An 8925-nucleotide genomic window follows, 5' to 3' on the forward strand; every position below is an offset into this window, starting at 1 on the left:
CTGGCATAATTATTTAAGTTTATAAACAGATAAATTGTTTTACTGAAGGAATAAAACTGTTTACATTTTAAAGGGTTGAGATTTCTTACTGGATTAAAGCATTTAGGAGGTAGATAAATTTGTACTATGAAAAGAATTATTCAATTTCTCTGTTGATCCTGGCATCTTCTCTTGTTAATCAAATGGTACCCCTAAATGATCGTGATCCACAGTTTGCTTAAGTGAAACAGCTCTGTGTTAGTTTAAAAAAATTAAGAATCGGCTTTAAATGTCTCAATTTTCGTAGCAATTTTAAAGTGTGATCAGGACCTTAACAGAATAAAACTTACTTAATTTGGTAGCTTTGTCTGCAGTTATTTGTAAAGAAAATAATATGTGCTTTGGGATTTTGAGAACTTTTCTGTACTAGGGTAAGCAGTTCTAGAATTGTAGGTATTCTGTATTGGACTATTACTGCTTTAGGGCTTTGAGTTCCTGTTAAAAAATATTATTTGAGATTTGTGTTCTCTTACAGAGCTCCAATTCTGACTTGCTTCACACAAAGCACAAAAAGATACAGAATTCCCCTGAGAATATTTTATCTATAAGCTATGATTCAAAACTATTTAATTCGTTAATGCTGACCCCTCGGATGATTACTTGTCATCATTGTGGTCTGTATGGTAAGCCTTTATTACTATCCTTTAGGCCTGCACACACAGTACTCAAGTTGGACTAGGCTATCAAGTATATATGTGCAAAACGCTCTTATAAAAATGTAGATATTAAGCCATCTTCCCCAGACTTTCACTTTGAAAGAAAGTGAAATTTTAAATTGGCATAGTAATTCTGTAAAACATATAAATAGCAAGGATTTCAAAAGCATCAGACAAAGCTATTAATCAGGCAAATCAATCAATGAGTCCATGCTTTGAAAAATCCTCAGTGATACCACACAGATGAAAAAGCAAATGCTTAAGTGAAAAATTAACAAAGTACAGGCTGGTCTTCTAAAACAAAAAGATAATGGTGTATTAAGTTAATAATAAATGCGTATTCTATAACTTGACAGCTCTTTTTGAGAGAGGGAGAAGGTGGATGAGATAATCTTTTATTGGACCAACTTGTGTGGATGAAAGGGACAGGCTTTCGAGCCTTGAAAGCTTGTCCTTTTCACCAACACAAGTTGGTTCAATAAAAGATATTACCTCATATATCTTGTCCCTCTCATATTCTGGGTCCAACACAGATACAGCACTGCAAACGACTTTTTTTTGTTGACATTGTGCCTCTTCCCTTCATTAAGTTAGGCACAATACTGACTTTTTGTTATTGTTGTTAATTTTAGGAGACCTGAGATGTTCTCAATGTAAACAGACATATTATTGCTCTACAGACTGCCAGAAGAAAGATTGGTCTGTACATGGTATTGTATGCAAGCCAATTAAACAAAAGTAAGTTTACGATGTTAAAGCAATATCTTGTAACTCAGAGAATCTTAAAAATAGGCAAATGAGAATTACTCTTGATTTAAATCTAATTTTTTTTAACTATAATTCAAATACTTTTAGAAGATCTATGTTGCTTGGTCTTATACTGAAAGATATTCCACATCATTGTAAAAAAGAACATCATAAGAAAATGAGGCAGGAGAGGGCTGGAATTTTTTTTTAAAATAAAAGAGCTCAGAAAGGTGACTGAAAATGACCTCTTACAGCTTTATACTGTCCCTGAATGGCTAAATATAAAATTTGCTGAGTTTACAAGTGAAAACTTCTCTCTTGTAGGTTACAGCACTGCAAATTAATTTGGGGTGGGAAGAGTCAAGCTGAATTTTTTTTCTGCCTCTTGTTACCTGATTAATATAAATTTTTGCAGCCAGAGCGTACATGTCACTATGGTGCTACCTCTATTTTCAGCTGCTACATAGTGTTAGAAGAAGTTCAAATCTATTACATGCTTGCTTTATTCTACTCTTCGGTATGTGCAATAACTGTGGTTACATGGAATGAAATCCTGCCCTATTTAAATCATGGGAGTTTTGCCATTGACTTCAGTAGGGATAGAATTTCATCCAAGAATGATGTTTGCTGTCTTGTGAGAGGGGAGGGGTTCCATCAGTGATGAACTGCAAAAATCTTAACAACTGGTTCCCTCACCCTGCAAGGGGGTCATGGCCCGCCCCCCGGGACTCCTGCCCCATCCACCCTCCTTCCCTGTCCGCTGACTGCCCCCCACTGCCCCATCCAACCCCTCCTCTCATTCCTGATGGCCCCCTGGAATCCCTGCCCTGCCGCCGCACAGCGCCTGGAGCACTGGGTCAGCCTGAGCTCACAGGCCCCCCCTGCTTCCTGCGAATTAGCTGTTTGCGTGGGAAGCCTGGGAGGACTGAGAAGCAAGTGGCGGCTTCGTGCTCAGGCCCAGGGAGGCAGCGGCAGAGCAGAAGTGAGCTGGGCAGGAAGCTCCCCCGCTAGCTATGCTCCTGGATCACTTCAGCTTACCAGCTGTTAAATTTAGAAACCCTTTTAGAACCGGTTGTCCTGCGCAGGACAACCGGTTCTAAAAGGGCTTCTAAATTTAACAACCGGTTTCTGCGAACCGGTGTGAACCGACTCCAGCTCACCACTGAGTTCCATGGATGCAAACATTTGCCCTTTACTTTGGGATTCAGTCAAGGTAAAGAACAAAGATTTGTACCCTGGAACAGACCTTTGGGGAGCATCCACACTAACCTTTACAAACCTGTTAATTGCCAATTAACTTGAGGTCAAGTCTATACTCTCATTTAGTGTTTTGAGGTTTTTTACAACCATAACTAGAGACTTAAAGAAGAAAGAGAGCTGAGATTCTGGAGAAGACAAGTTTCATAGAGGAGCTGGTACACCACACTGCTGCTTTTCAGTGTAATCAGAACTTTTTGACCCAGATTATTTGTTTTAAGTTTATATCCTTTCTTTAATAATTAGCAGTGATGTTGCATTAATTTTCATGTCAAGAAAGTAAAATAATCAAATTTTTTTTTTAAAAATGTATCACTACAAAAAGTGAGACACACCTCAGCATGTGTGTATATTAAATATGCATTTAAAAACCTCCCCCAGTTGATTTCAGATGCAAGAACTGTTACTGCTAGGTACCAGTTGTGCAGTATGGTTTAAAAAAATAAAGTAAGATGGCCTTTACCTTACTTTATTAAGCAGTCTTTATTGAGGATCTAGGATGCAGAGTGATACTCATATGTTTACAACACTTAACTCACTTTGCTGTAAGTACCTATTACTAAAATGGCTTGATTCTTTATTTTCTTGTTCTTGAATACTGTTGTGACATTCTTTAATAGTTTAATCAACTGCTTTATTTCAGTTTAAAGAAAAGTGAAGATAATGCCAAGTTGCCTGGTGAAATTAAGAATAACATTGATTTTAAGGTACAGAATGTTAACGTTTATTTTAATTGGCTCTGGTTTTTGGAGAAGCCCACTGCAGGTTGGATATAGTAAAGATGTATTTAAATTTAATGTGTTACTGTAACATTTTTTAAACACTAATGCTCAACTCACTATAGTGAAGAGAATAGGAAGTTAAGAAATTTTGATTGCTTCAAAATACACCGTTGCTTCAAATCAAACAAGCTAGTCTAAACAGCATTCCAAAATATTTGTTAAAACTGAAGTTTTTTACAAAAGTAGAGTTCAGTTATTGCTGGACCTTACCTGTGTCAGGAGAGAGCATGATAGATGGCATAGGTAGTGGAGGTTCTGATTGGAGGGGAGACAAATATAAAATGTCTAAATCTGAAACATTACGTACATGTTGATGTTTCCTAACACAGTGTATATTGTTACCCTTTTTAGCCTAGGCGGTTAGCCATTATTTGGGAACGTGTGCGTTGTTTCCACTAGGAAGAGAAATTGATGAGTCTGGTATTTCTTTGATGCAATACTGTTGCTTTAGAATGTACACATAGTCCTGCTACCCAAAGTAAGAAAATAGGAGGCATTTTCTTTCCTTGTAGTTTCAGGATTCTTTCCAGCTAGCACTCTTGTCAAAAAGCCCTCTCTTAGCTTTCTCTTCTGCTGCTTCTGTCAGCAGACAATACCCAGTCCTTGTGTTTGTATTCCATCTCCAGTATTTCAGATTTCAGCTGGCCTTGCACATTGTCTGTGTTTTGGGCAGTTGCTCCTATTATTTCAGTTATCTTACTGTAAAAATAAGTTTATCATTAATGAACAGCACTGTCATGGCCATCAGCTTCATCAAGGTTTCACCCAATTTCCATCATAACTTTTTTCCTGTTTGGAAGGTAAATGGAGGGAAACTAGTCTGTACAAACTATTGGGTATAAATATATCTGCGCTTCCCAGTAAGATTAGCTTTCTGTTTACTTTTTCTACTTTAAATCCTATATGCACTACCAGCTAATACAGCAAAGGAAATTTAATACATTTTATTCTTGCATTCAAAAATGCATCTTACAATATAGGATGTCAAAGAAAAGCTTTAGTAGATGTGGATCCCAGTATATGGGTAGGCTGATAAGCTATTATTGGATTCCCTTTTCTCGTGTACAGAAGAGAGAGTATTTTATGATATTATAGAAAGGTACAAATTAAATATGGTGCCATTTTGTTATGGTCTGAGCAAATTAGATATCTATATTGAAATCAGTGGGAGTTAATATACCTTTTTGACGATGTGGCCTTTTGAAACTACTTGGAAAGAAGGCATATGTGGTCATACTGTACTGGAGCTTTAGCAGCTTTCAAGTCCTATTTTTATGTTATTTCTTTAACCCTTCTGCCCCTCTGAATTGGCAGCAACAAGGGCCGGGTTCAGTATCCAGGGGTTCCGTTTCAATAACACAATGCATAAGCGGTTCGAGTCCCCACTCAGTGACCTGGGACACTTACATACCACACACCCCTGGGCGCCTCTAGGAGGCAATACTTCCCCTCTTGCAAGCACAGAGTCTGAGTGTAGCAAAATCTTCTTAATAAAGGAAGGAAACAGTGCGGCATCCCACTGGAGAAATATCACAAACAGGATTATAACACAAACCATAAACAAGAAAAACCCACCCCCAGGTACGTTTGGCACTGTCCTTTCCCCCTTAGGGTCTTAAGCCCAATCACCCCAAAGTCGAACAACCCGAAAGTCTCTGGTCAGTGCCACCCCAGAATTCAAGAGTTTATCTACAGAGTTTTACTCCCCCCCTAGCCTGGGTGGAAAGGGGGGAGAAGTCCACACAGGGTGTTAAGAGGCACCTTACATGGGCCAGGGCCAACTGCTCTGCCTCTCCATGGAGTTCTGCTGCAGCCTTCACCATGACCAGCTCCACCACACCAGCTGTGCCGCTCCTCCAGCTGTCCCTGCAAACCGCTTCACTCCACTCACTGTTCCATGGGCTGCTCCAACACGCTGCAAACTGCTCTGCTCTGCCAGCTGCTTAACGATAGGTCTTCAGGCTCCCCCACTCGTTAACACAGCACTCCGTGATCTCAATTCAGCTCTTTCAGTGATTTCAGCTCTTAGTAGGGGAGCCCTGGTGCTAGTGCACCATTGGCCCAACATGAATTCAGCTCAGCAGTCTCTAGATGGACTCCTAATAGAATCAAAATTTAGCTCTACTCTTAGCATGACATGCATCTGACAAAGCGAGTATTCACCCACGAAAGCTCATGCTCCAAAACATCTGTTAGTCTATAAGGTGCCACAGGATTCTTTGCTGCTTTTACAGATCCAGATTAACATGGCTACCCCTCTGATCTTTAATATTGGAGAGAGGAGGATGTGCAATTGGTTTTCCAGGCCCTCAAAAGGGGCCCATACCATTAGGTACACACACCAGTCCCCAATCTCTCTCAATTCATGGGGTTTTGGAACCCATGTCTCATATTTAGCAAGTACCATCCAACTGAGGTTGAGTCATTTCTGTCACAAAGCAGTCCCACAGCTCCACATTCACACAATCAAGGTGACAAACTTTTCTTTCCTCCTGCCCCAATAACAAAGAAATTGGGGATCCCAGAGCTGTTAAAATAACCATCCCAGGCTACTGTGGGGTTATGCTAAATGGGGGGTGGATGCCAATGCAAATTCTTGAAATTCTTTCCACACTCTCTACAATTCACCACCAGATGTCAGGGTAGCACTCATCTTGACTCTGCTTACATTTCTAATGCTGCAGGAAGACCAAGTCGCATTTAATTTCATTTAGATTTGCAGGTCATGTTCAATTCTTAAGCAAAGCAGCCCTACTTTTTTTTTAAATTGGTAAGTTATCCAATACCAAAGGCAATTGCTGCTCTTGTAGGGTATGTCTACACTACGAAATTAAGTTGAATTTATGGAAGTCAATTTTTAGGAAGCGATTTTTATACAGTCGATTGTGTGTGTCCCCGCTAAGTTGGCAGAGTGCTCCACAGTACCATGGCTAGTGTCGACTTCCAGAGCTTTGCGCTGTGGGTAGCTATTCCACAGTTCCCACAGTCTCCGCTGCCCATAGGAATTCTGGGTTGAGCTCCCACTACCTGATGGGGCAAAAAACATTGTCGTGGGTGGTTTTGGGTACATGTCGTCAGCCGCCCCTCGCTCCATGAAAGCAAAGGAAGACAATCGTTTCGCGCCTTTTTTCCGTGCAGATGCCATGCTGCTTTCAGCAGACGGTGCAGTAAGACTGCTAATCATTGTCATCCAACCATTGCTTCTGCTGCTCTCCTAGTACCATGAATCCACCTCGCAGGTCTTCTTGTCGTTTGGTATAAATATCTATTCTTGTGGCATCCGTTGTTATCCACTGCTTCCGCTGCAACTCTGCTCTCCTGCAGATGCCATACCATGGCAAGCATGGAGCCCGCTCAGCTCACCGCTGCTGTTGTGAGCATTGTAAACACCTTGCGCGTTATGTGCAGAACCAGAACCTGCAAAAGCAAGTGAGATGACGACAATGCGATCACGATAATCATGAGGACATGGACACAGACTTCTCTCAAAGCGCGGGCTCTGGCAATTTGAACATCATGGTGGTAATAGGGTACGTTCATGCTGTGGAATGCTGGCTCTGGGCCCAGGAAACAAGCACAGACTGGTGCGACCGCATAGTGTTGCAGGTCTGGTGTGATTCCCAGTGGCTGCGAAATTTTTGCATGCGTAAGGGCACTTTCATGGAACTTTAACTTGTTTTCCCATGCCCTGAAGTGCAAGAATACCAAGATGAGAGCAGCCCTCACAGTTCACAAGTGAGTGATGATAGCCCTCTGGAAGCTTGCAGCTACCGGTCAGTCGGGAATCAGTTTGGAGTGGGTAAATCTACTGTGGGGGCTGCTGTGATCCAAGTAACCAAGGCAATCACTGAGCTGCTGCTATCAAGGGTAGTGACTCTGGGAAATGTGCAGGTCATAGTGGGTAGCTTTGCTGCAATGGGATTCCCTAAGTGTGGTGGGGCGATAGACGGAACTCATATCCCTATCTTGGGACTGGACCACCCTGGCAGCCAGTGCATAAACTGCAAGGGGTACTTCTCAATGGTGCTGCAAGCACTGGCGGATCATAAGGGTCATTTCACTGACATCAACTTGGGTTGGCCGGGAAAGGTCCGTGATGCTCGCATCTTCAGGAACTCTGGTCTGTTTGAACAGCTGCATGAAGGGACTTTCTTCCCAGACCAGAAAATAACTGTTGGAGATGTTGAAATGCTTATAGTTATCCTCTGGGACCCAGCTTACCCCTTAATGCCATGGCTCATGGCATTAAGGGGTACAGCCTGGACAGTAGTAAGGAGCTGTTCAACTGAATGGTGGTAGAATGTGCATTTGGATGCTTAAAAGCGCACTGGTGCAGTTTACTGATTCGTTTAGACCTCAGCGAAACCAATATTCCAATTGTTGTTGCCACTGCTGTGTGCTCCACAATATCTGTGAGAGTAAGGTGGAGACAGTTATGGCGGGGTGGGAGGTTGAGTCAAATCGTCTGGCCACTGATTATGCGCAGCCAGACACCAGGGCAATCAGAAGAGCACAGCAGGGCATGTTGCACATCAGAGACGCTTTGAAAACCGGTTTCATGACTGGCCAGGCTACGGTGTGAAAGTTCTGTTTGTTTCTCCTTGATGAAAACCTGCCCCCTTGGTTCACTCTACTTCCCTATAAGCCAGCTGCCCTCCCTTCCCCCCCTTTTATCACTGCTTGCAGAGGCAATAAAGTCATTATTGTTTCAAATTTATGCATTCTTTATTAATTCATCACACAAATGGGGGGGGGAACAGCCAAGGTAGCCTGGGAAGGGTTGGGGAGGAGGGCAGCACCGGGTGGGATGGTGAAGGAGGGAAGGACAAGGTCACACTGCACTTCAAAACTTATTGAATGCCAGCCTTCTGTTGCTTGGGCAATCCTCTGAGGTGGAGTAGTTGGGTGCATGGAGCGCCCCCGCATTCTTGGACATCTGGGTGAGGAGGCTATGGAACTTGAGGAGGAGGATGGGTGGTTATACAGGGGCAGCAGCAGTGGTCTGTGCTGCTGCCTTTCCTGCAGCTCCACCAGATGCTGGAGCATATCAGTTTGATCCCCCCTGTAGCCTCAATATCGCATCCTTTACCTCTCATCTCGCTTATCCCTCCTGTCCTCGCATTCATTTTCTGCTTTCCTGGACTCTGACATTGGTTGCCTCAACGCATTTTTCTGAGCTCTTTCAGTGCAGGAGGACTGCATGAGCTTAGAACATTTCATCACTAGTGTGGGTTTTTTTGCTGCCTTATCTGCACTAGCCTCTGGGGTGGAGATGATGGGGGAGCAGTGAAACATTTGCAGCTGTGGGAGGAAAAAAGAGAGAGTAGTATTTAAAAAGACAGATTTTAGAGAACAATGAGTAGACACTTTCACGGTGAACCGAGCTGTTTACATAGCACATGTACTTTTGGTACAAGGTGGCATTTTGCCTCTTATATTGAGGG

General features: G+C 42.5%; 1 long non-coding RNA gene across 1 annotated transcript; it reads left to right on the forward strand.

Moving 5' to 3' along the window:
* Nucleotides 1–628: 628 nt before the first annotated feature.
* LOC127041873 (uncharacterized) lies at nt 629–3579 on the forward strand. The gene is made up of 3 exons (XR_007771737.1): nt 629–662; nt 1328–1433; nt 3343–3579. It is a non-coding gene; the product is annotated as an uncharacterized LOC127041873 (long non-coding RNA).
* The last annotated feature ends 5346 nt before the right edge of the window (nt 3580–8925 follow it).

This window comes from Gopherus flavomarginatus (genome assembly GCF_025201925.1).
Source record: "Gopherus flavomarginatus isolate rGopFla2 chromosome 13 unlocalized genomic scaffold, rGopFla2.mat.asm SUPER_13_unloc_6, whole genome shotgun sequence".
Taxonomy (NCBI): Eukaryota; Metazoa; Chordata; order Testudines; family Testudinidae; genus Gopherus; species Gopherus flavomarginatus.